Consider the following 9,872-nt stretch of genomic DNA (forward strand, 5'->3'; position numbering starts at 1 on the left):
GTGAGGTAGATGGTGGTTAATTAATGGATGTTACTTTGTTTACGGGGTAATGGAGGGGCAATGTAATAATGGAACTATTAATTTTAAGATGGGTTGTTTGGGAGCTATTGAATGTGGGGGTGAGTTTGGGGAGAATGAGGTCTCTTTATTAAATGTGACTATGAATTATTTAGTGGCAGTGATGGTTGCTGGAAATAGGTTTATTTATGAATTGTAAATACTATTAATTTATTGCTGGGGCTGTATGTAGGGAGGGAAATAGGTTTATTTATTAAATGGGAATACTATTATTTTAATGTTGGGGCTAGAGGAAGGCCTAATTATTAATCGTGGGTGGTATTGATTTAACACTGGCTGGTTGTAATTTTCTAAATGTAGCCATTTTTTTTCCAAATTGGTCCCCCAACATTCCAGGACCCAAACAAGCCACATCTAAAGAAACCTGCAGCCACATGTGGTGAAAGTGAGAAGAACAGGTAGGAGAGAGCAGGAGATTCTGTGAAATGTTGTGATTCTAGTGGGACAGTCCCAATTTTTGGTGAGTGTTGTGCCCAACGTAAGGTGCAGGCCAAGACTGAACTCTTTCTGTACACACTGCATTCTCTCTATATGTGGTGCTAGATGCCCTGAAAGTCAGGAGTGCTTGGACATATGTGACGCTCCGGCGCATTCAGGGCTTAGAGATTTTGATCTGCTAGCCATGCCCCAATGGCGCATTGCTATGTCCCCAATTGTATAACCATAGCTGCCCCATAGCGGCATAAAAAAAATTCTCGCATGCTCCCCTATAGGAAGTTGTTGTACTGGGGCCCTGAATTCCTCTTGGCAGCCCTGCTTGCTGCTGTAGTCCCTGATCAGGATAACTGGCATTACGTCATGGATGCAGGGCTATGACATAACGTGTAAGGAAGGGCTTTACTGATTCAAGCTGGAGAAGTCCCACCAGATTACAGTGATAAGGCAACAACTATATTTCCTTTCGTTCATATGGATCAATATCTAGCACTAATTAAAACTTTGCAGACACAGAATTGTTATGCAAAAAAGAAAACCACTAACTGGACCAACGTGGAACACCCAGATGTAAGAAAATAATCACTGCCACCATCAGGCTTCTTTACCGGCGTCTGGAACCCCCAGTTGTAGGAGAATAATTGTTTCCGCCACCACAGGGATCCTTCATCTGCATCTGGAACATCTTTGATAATTACATATGCTGGAAAACAGAGCATCCATAAAACTGGCACATACATGGTAGACAAGATTGATGCAGACATGAAAACAAAGTGTAGACAGGACCCTGCTCATGAGAGAGCTCACAGCCTAATGGGATAAAGGCACAGCTGGCAGAAGAGATTAAGGGGTATATTTACTAAACTGCGGGTTTGAAAAAGTGGAGATGTTGCCTATAGCAACCAATCAGATTATAGTTGTCATTTTGTAGAGTGCAGCAAATAAATGAAAGCTAGAATCTGATTGGTTGCTATAGGCAACATCTCCACTTTTCCAAACCCGCAGTTTAGTAAATCTAGCCCTAAGAGTATAAATTGGGAGGGTGTACCAGAGGGACTAGCAACAGTTGGAAGTAGGGTGAGCTCTAATAAAGAGATGGTTTTCAGGGAGCATTTAAAGATTTGAAGGCTGTGGGAGAATGATACGTCTTGAAGATCAGTCTTGCTACAGCATTTAAGACAGATTGAAGCAGGAATAGATGGGTGAGGGTAATACTAGAGCAGGAGCAGGTTATAGCAGCCGAGGTAGAAGATGATGTGAGAAGGGATGAGGGTTTTGGTTGCATCTTTGCTTAAAAAAAATAAAGTATATTCTAGCAATATTTTGAAGGTGGAAGTTGTTAGCATATGAAGCACTACACTCTGTCTCCATGGCGACCCGAATCCCCGGTGGTCTAGGAGGAAGTGCGGCAGAAGGAAAATGTCCGGGATGCGCTACTGCGCATGTGCGGACACCCGAAACCGGAAGTTCGGCTTTTTGCTCCGCACTTCCATCAGAGACACCAAAGGAGCTGCATACTGCTGTATCTGTTAGAAGTCCCATATCATACCAGGAGATGACCGGAGGCTCACTATGTAATAGGAGAGTCTGTGCCCACACTGATAAGCTGCTGCACGGATGTGCACAGCATTGTAAAGAGCCTTTCATATCTGCAAAACTACATCCATAGGCATATAAGAGTGTATACTGCTGATACATATACAAGTGTGTGCTGCATAATATTGTATTGCTTAATTGCTGCAACTGTACTTCTATAACGAACTGTGAGTACCTGCTGTTATGTGCGTCTAGTCGCTATCCAATGAAGATTGTCCACTTCAAATTGTGTGGTTCCAAAGCACAATGCAATTTAATAGCAAAAAGCAGCAGGATACAATTCAATAACATAAGTACAGCCGATTACATACGCAGGCGCCCTGGATCCAGCATACAGTCATTCAGTCCTGAAGTCTGTGGTTGAGAAGAGCGTCTGCTGGGCCCAGAGCTCCTGCTTATATACAGTCAGTGATACAGTGAAAACAATAGAGGTGATTTGGCATGTTTCCATAGGTTCAGGCTTCAGGACAGTCCAGTGAAGTGCAGGCCATTGGGCAGTTCAAACGATGCCCTCCAAGGGTGGGGGTCAGCTCTCCAACAGATGCATACTAATCTTCCTGCCGAAAGCTGGTTCAAACTGGTCTATTTACATTACACACACAATATCGTTCTGACCATTTATTCCCTACAATCCATATCTTGCATACGCAAGGTGCGATCTCTTAGGCGAATCAACCGGACGTCTGCGGATAAATAGGGGATTAGAACGATACTTGACATGATATGTTTCCTTTATCCTGAACCTTCGATCTCACCAAAGTGTATATAACATTATAATATTTAACTATAAATTCTGCTACATTTCATTACAACTATGTGTTGGAATTATTTTTAATATGAACTAATTACAGGTGTAAATGTGTGTATAAGTTTTTACACGTGTTGTGGTTAATTACGCTCCGCCACGCTGTAGCATGCTATTTGCAGAATTTCAGACCAAGACAATCAAGTTGTAAGATATTAATTTGAACTGACCATATCCAATTATTTGACTTCAACACCGCATATAGTCATCTGTTGTTACAACGTTCAATAAACGGCAACCTGTTCAAAAGCGTTGTGGCTTCACATCCACATTAACACCGCTGACACCTTTAACATTAGAAGGTATAACCTACAGAAGTGACTGGGGGAGAGATCATCATCATCTATAGCGCCAATAATTCTGCAGCGCTGTACAGAGAACTCACATCAGTCTAGATTCCCTAATATATATATATGTATATATATATATATATATATATATATATATATATATATATATATATATACACACATATATATTACACACACACGATTTTGGAAGGAAATCCACACAAACACGGGGAGACCATACACACTCCACACCAATAAGGCCATGGTTGAAAATCAAACTCCTGACCCTAGTGCTGTGAGGCAGAAGTGCTAATCACTGAGCCACCGTGCTTGTTATCTGCTTTAGTCCTCGCATCTAGAGTCATGCGTGACATCAGAGCAGGGGGCTTGGGAAACTGAGCAAATTGTGGCGTTGTTGACAGTGAGGGAGATTTGAGGAAAGGTGTTAAGCTCTGTTTTGGACATGTTGAGTCTTATGAACATCCACGTGGAGATTGCAGACGGAGAGGTAGATTTGGGTGTTGTCAGCTTAGAGGCAGCACTGGAGGCTGAATGAGCGACTTGATTCACCAGGAGAAGAGAGGACAAATGCAAAGATTCCAGAACCGAGCAGATAGTGAAATAGTTGTAAATAGTGTGTATTACAATGGCATTTATTTCTGTGGGTAAAGCATTCTCATTGTGTTTTCATGTTCCTTATATGTTTACATGCAAATATCCAGAAGTATATAATCTTTGTATTGATTAGCATTGTCCGCTATGCTATCACTGTCTGCATCCTTTGCAATAAATAAGTGATACTTAATAGTCACAATCAATTTCCTTATCAAATGGGAATGTTGAAATAATCTATTATGAGAGTCCAGGGATTGGGGAGGCAGTGAACTAAAAAGGAATAAAGCAATCTGCTTCCCCAACAAAGGGGTATTGTTTATTCACGCTAATGAAACAGGAAACATATCCACAGCAACAGAAGACAATGCAGATCAAAACAAAATAAACATAGAGATATGATCATAGCTAGGAATAGGAGATGTACTGTACAAACAAAACTCTTAGGAAAAGTGGGAGTTTTGTCCTTAGCAACCAATCAGATTCTAGCTATCATTTTAGAGACTATCCTAGATAAATGATAGCTAGAATCTGATTGGTTGTTCTTTTCCTCTTCAGAATATTTAGTAACTCTACTCCTTAGCGTTGTGTGTGCAAATGCTCGAAGCTTAGGAAATAAAATCCCAGAACTAAGTGCAACAGTGACCAGGGATGATCTGGATATTGATCTGGATATCTTGAGTCATGGTGCAATGAAAATCATGACTGGGACATAGCTATACCGGGATATACTTTATTTAGGAAGGAGAGATTGGGAGGAATCGGAGGAGGAGTAGCAATACATGTGAAAAAAGCATAAATACTACTTCAATACAAAGTGTTGAAGAAAAAAATGTTGGTTTGCTCTTTCAGTGACCAGAAAAACGGGGAATTAGGCTATTTTTTGTACTTGGGTGATCTATAGACCACAAGGTCAGCAAGAGGAACTGGACTCCCCGTGTTTGCGTGGGTTTCCTCCGGGTGCTCCTGTTTCCTCCCACACTCCAAAAACATACTAGTAGATTAATTGGCTGTTATCAAAATTGACCCTAGTCTCTCTGTCTCTCTCTCTCTCTCTCTCTCTCTCTCTCTGTCTCTCTGTCTCTCTCTCTGTCTCTCTGTCTCTCTCTCTGTCTCTCTCTCTGTCTCTCTCTGTCTCTCTCTGTCTGTCTGTGTCTGTATGTTAGGGAATTTGGAACTGTAAGCTCCAATGGGGCAGGGACTGATGTGAATGAGTTCTCTGTACAGCGCTGTGGAATTAGTGGCGCTATATAAATAAATGGTGATGATGATGATGGAGGCCATATCTCTAGAAGGATATAAATACATTAGAGACTGTACAAAGAAGGGCAGCTAAAATGGTGCATGGTCTACAGCACAAAACTTACCCATAAAAACACAAAGATCTTATTAATATGTATAGTTTGGAGCAGAGAAGAGAAAGTGGGGACATGATAAAAACTTTCACATATATTAAGGGTTATAACAAGGTGCAGGAGGGAAACATTCTTCAAAGGAAGAGAAGTATTAGAACACGAGGACATGCACTGACACTGGAGGGAAGTAGGATCAAAGGAAAAACTACTTCACAGAAAGGGTAGTGAATAAGTGTAATAGCCTCCCATCAGAGGTGGTAGACGTAATACAATAGAGCATTTTAAAAATGCTGTGCTAGACATAAGGATATCCTTACAAAGAGCTAAGAATCAAATAGGGTATGAGGTTACCATCGGATAAAAATGGGCAGACTAGATGGGCCAAGTGGTTCTTATCTGCCGTCAAATTCTATGTTTCTATGATTGGGTAACGACCTGGGAAGGCAAAGGTGGGGGGGGGGGGGTTGCGATATGTGAACCAACACAGAGGTGGAACGGAGAGACGGAGAGAAGAGAATCTGCCTTTCTCTCACTTATAAAAGTCCAGCCCAAGTCTGCTTTGAAGGGTCCTGTAGCTGCCACAGGATTACATCGATAAGTACTTTATTATAATTATATTTAAAACACAATTTTAATTTAAGCTTTACACACGCTGAGCATTATGCAGTATATACAAGGAGCTGCTTGCCAACAATAGAACTTAAAGCAACCCCACGTCATGTGTGGGAGGGTGTTATGGGGGATCTAACACAGTTATCAGCTCTAAATATTAGATATTGCTGCCTAATTTGCCTTTTATGTGCATTCAGCAATCGGTGTAATTTTACAATTGAAATACAGATTTCCAGCCCATTAAATAATATGGGTGTCTTTAAAAACGTCTCCACGCCCTAATAAACGTGCCAAATTATAATCTGTATTGCTGCTCACCTCCGAGAGATTGTTTGGAGGGTAAATAGCAGATGTGTACAAAGTGCAGAGATCTGATTGTGAAATATACGGCTAGTGGAGAAAGTTATATTGAGAACAGTCCATTTATAGTCATGAATAAGATGATTATGTGATATAAACCAGTTTGTGTTGATCCAAATACCAATTAAATACCTGTTACTGGGACATTTATTATGGGAGGGTGAAAATAATGTTTGTTTCAGTTGCAGTTCCTTTGCCTTTAGATAGATGTCTGTTAGGTCTCCCGTCTCCCAAAATAGAGTTCTGAGTTGTTACTATAAAGCATTCTTACCTACTCTTCATGCCATGAAATTACCTCATTCGCATCAGCAAGTGGGAGGGGCAAAGTCTAGGATCGTCATTGTCAGCTAAATTACTGGGAGTTGAAAGAGAGTCACAAATGATTTATAGAATATAATTACCACACATATAAACTGGAGAAATTATAAGCCCAAATAAGGGCTTTAATTAAATCTAAAGGTATATTCACAATAGTAAATAATTAATAGATGTCAAAACAGCATAAAAGAGAACAATATAAGAAAACACTCCATATATATATATATATATATATATATATATATATATATATATATGAAGAAGAGGGGTTAGGGTCCCAGTCAGACCTCTTGTTGGAGTACCTTGGGCGGAACTTTGACCCAGGGAGCCTGTTCTGAGCTTTCCACTGGATGGATTTGGATGACTTTTAATATATAAACAAAAACGACACTGTGCAGCCACCTCATGGATGTGTTGGAAGAGCTGCTAAGCTGCTAATTATTTTTAAAATGATGACAGTTACATCCAACTCATGGATAACTTAATAACTTGAAGATTTAAACCCGGGCAACGCCGGGTACTTCAGCTAGTGCATACTAAAGTGTGACTTAGTAGAATGCCCTAAAAAGTACACAACTAAATTAGAATACCAGGGATCACTTCGTTGTTATTTACATAAGTGACACACTTGAAATCCACAGGGTAACTTTCATATGGAACTAACCAAATTGCAGACTAAGCCATGTACAGCTGTATGAATTTAGCATATAAAATACAACATCCACATTTCATAAAAGTCAACTTTAACGGTAAAGATATGAACTCCGATTGGCGATGGCTTATAAGCCTGCAAAAGTTTCCATCAGTTATTCGGTCCTAGACCACACAAACAAAGGATCGCGCTACAGAGTAAGTGGTCAGGGTACTTTGAAAGGTTTCGAACAGTTAATCGGAATTAGCAAGATGAACCCTTTGTAAGGTTCTATGTAAGAACCTTCTCTCTGTGACCAAGTCAATTAGTCTCGTCTTATGGTTATCCTTGAAACCCGCAATGATTTTACACTGGTCACTATAAGACGAATTAATCTAATTACTCAGCTGGTAATCAGCGCCACTTTTGTGCGCGTGTATATATATATATGTATGTGGAATGCTTTTTTTATTGTTCTGTTCTTTATTGTGTAATAATTTTATTTGTTTATACCTACCCCAGAATACGAATTTTGCCATCTATTAATTCATTAATTACTTCTTATTATTGTGAATATACGCTTAGATTAAATTGAAGCCTTTATTTGGGATTATAATATCTACAGTTTATATCTGAAATAATTAATTATATCCTATTTATCACATGTAGCTTTTTGCTCCCTATTCACTTGCAGGTTGATGCAAGGTTGGCTGCAGACTGAAAGTAATTTTTAAAAAGCGCATGCAAAAGTAGCGTATTTTCGGCCACCTGCTGAACTCTCCGCCTCTGCATTGGAAGCCTATGCACTAGATTGATGGCAGTTGTATTTACACTGAAACCAAACGTATAGGACTCAATTAGGCAAATGTGTGTGTGTGTGTGTGTGTGTGTGTATATGGCATGGTGTAGTAGCAAACATACACTCCTTGCTATTACCAATTATCTCTTTTTAGCTCTTGGACATGAACACTGCTTATGGTGTACCGACACATCCCCATTTCCCCTTTAGAACACTGCCATCTATTAGTTGGACCCTCATTAACCCTTGTTATATAAGTCTTATTCTCAAGGAACACTGTAGCAGTGGAATTACTGTAATGATTATTGTATTGGTTATATTAAAGTATGTTAGAAATATTTTACTTTGGTGTATTTAATATTGTTTACATTTCTTCTCTTTCTTTCTCCCATTCCACTATGGATTGCCCAGTGTTATATGAGTGGCCCATTTACACCCATTAAACAATTGTGAAACGTCCCTAGTAATATACCCTACTGTGGCTGTAAAACTGACACCTTAATCCTACTATGAGCAAAATATGCATTCACTTCATTTGAACTATGCCAGACAAATTATTTGCAAAGAAACAGACAGATTTGATTAAAAAAAATATACTTTATTACAAACATAAATACCTTAAATGTAATAAATCGTTTTGGGGGATTTTTTAAATAGAGAAAGAACAATGTAGCTATATTGCATTTTTACATTGATTATGTATCTCCTTGGTGGCACCTGTGGTCTTCTGGTGGAACGTTGTCCTCAGCAGCATCTGTAGAAGATACAAAGGGAACATATTAGACTACCAATAATCACTACATTTATGAATCATTACATAATTACACACTACATACACAGTTTTGCTGAATGGGGGAGGGTTGTCTGTATTGGATGAGTGGCCCTTCTTGTTTTCTATATAAGCTTGGATCATTCAATTCATCTAATAGACAGGCCGTGGAACTTCTGCTTTACCAAGGTGGTCCTGTGTGCATCGGACCTGGTCGCCAGAGCTCAGGCTCTTTGTGTAGGGAGCAATAGGGATATTTATATGGGTGGAGAAATCCAGAGACGGGATTGGCTAGTAGCGAGATGTTTGTGTTGTGGGTTGCGGAAGAGAAAGGCATTATGATGCGCTATGGGAGAAGCTGTTTATGCTGATCCAAATTCCAATTGAAAATCTGTTGCAGGGACATTTTACATGGAGGGGGATAAAAAAGTTGTATCTTATCTACAATATTCATCCTAAAGTTCCTTGTATATGTATGCTATCATCCAAACATCTGTCCTCTCCCTGTGCGTTCCATTGTGCATCGGGACTGACACCTGTTCCTAATCCCCATCCTTGTTCTGGAAACTGCATTGCTTTTGTTAGATCTAAAATTCTGATCCAAGTTTGCCTGTGGTGTCAAGTATATCTGGAAGCGCGTCAATCAGCTGCAGAGAATTGACACAGACCAAGTTCTGTATACAAGGAATATTCTCTGATTTATTGATACAAAGATACAAGTTTTTATAGCCTACTGAATAAATGAATCCTACGTCATATGCATACAAGTCTATACCACTAGTCTATGGGAAGCGCTACTGATTAACTTTCTCACGTATTCTTGAGGTGTTTACTTTCTCCCCCTTCTAAGGACAGATGAGCCTATTGTTTTTATCTCAAGGGGAGCTGGAAGTTCATCTCCTGTGTCTGTGCCATGTCCAACATCAAGGGCACAGCTCCCATACTACGAGCTGAACATGAAGCTACTTATTGTTCTCATATCTTGATACATTCTTCAGGAGTTCTCTATGTCAGCTTAACCTCAAGGCCGTGGGCCTACATCTTGTAAAACTGCAAATCAGCAGAAAAGCGAATAATCTCTTTTAGCAAATAATATTTCTATGCAAGTTACAATAAATGGCTGAACAAAGGCTTTATGAGGCCTTAACAAAAAATCATATTTAACACTTTGATACAAAATATATCATTATGGCCATGCAAATATATCTACGT

The sequence above is a fragment of the Mixophyes fleayi genome, chromosome 4 (genome assembly GCF_038048845.1).
Source record: "Mixophyes fleayi isolate aMixFle1 chromosome 4, aMixFle1.hap1, whole genome shotgun sequence".
NCBI classification, from domain to species: Eukaryota; Metazoa; Chordata; class Amphibia; order Anura; family Limnodynastidae; genus Mixophyes; species Mixophyes fleayi.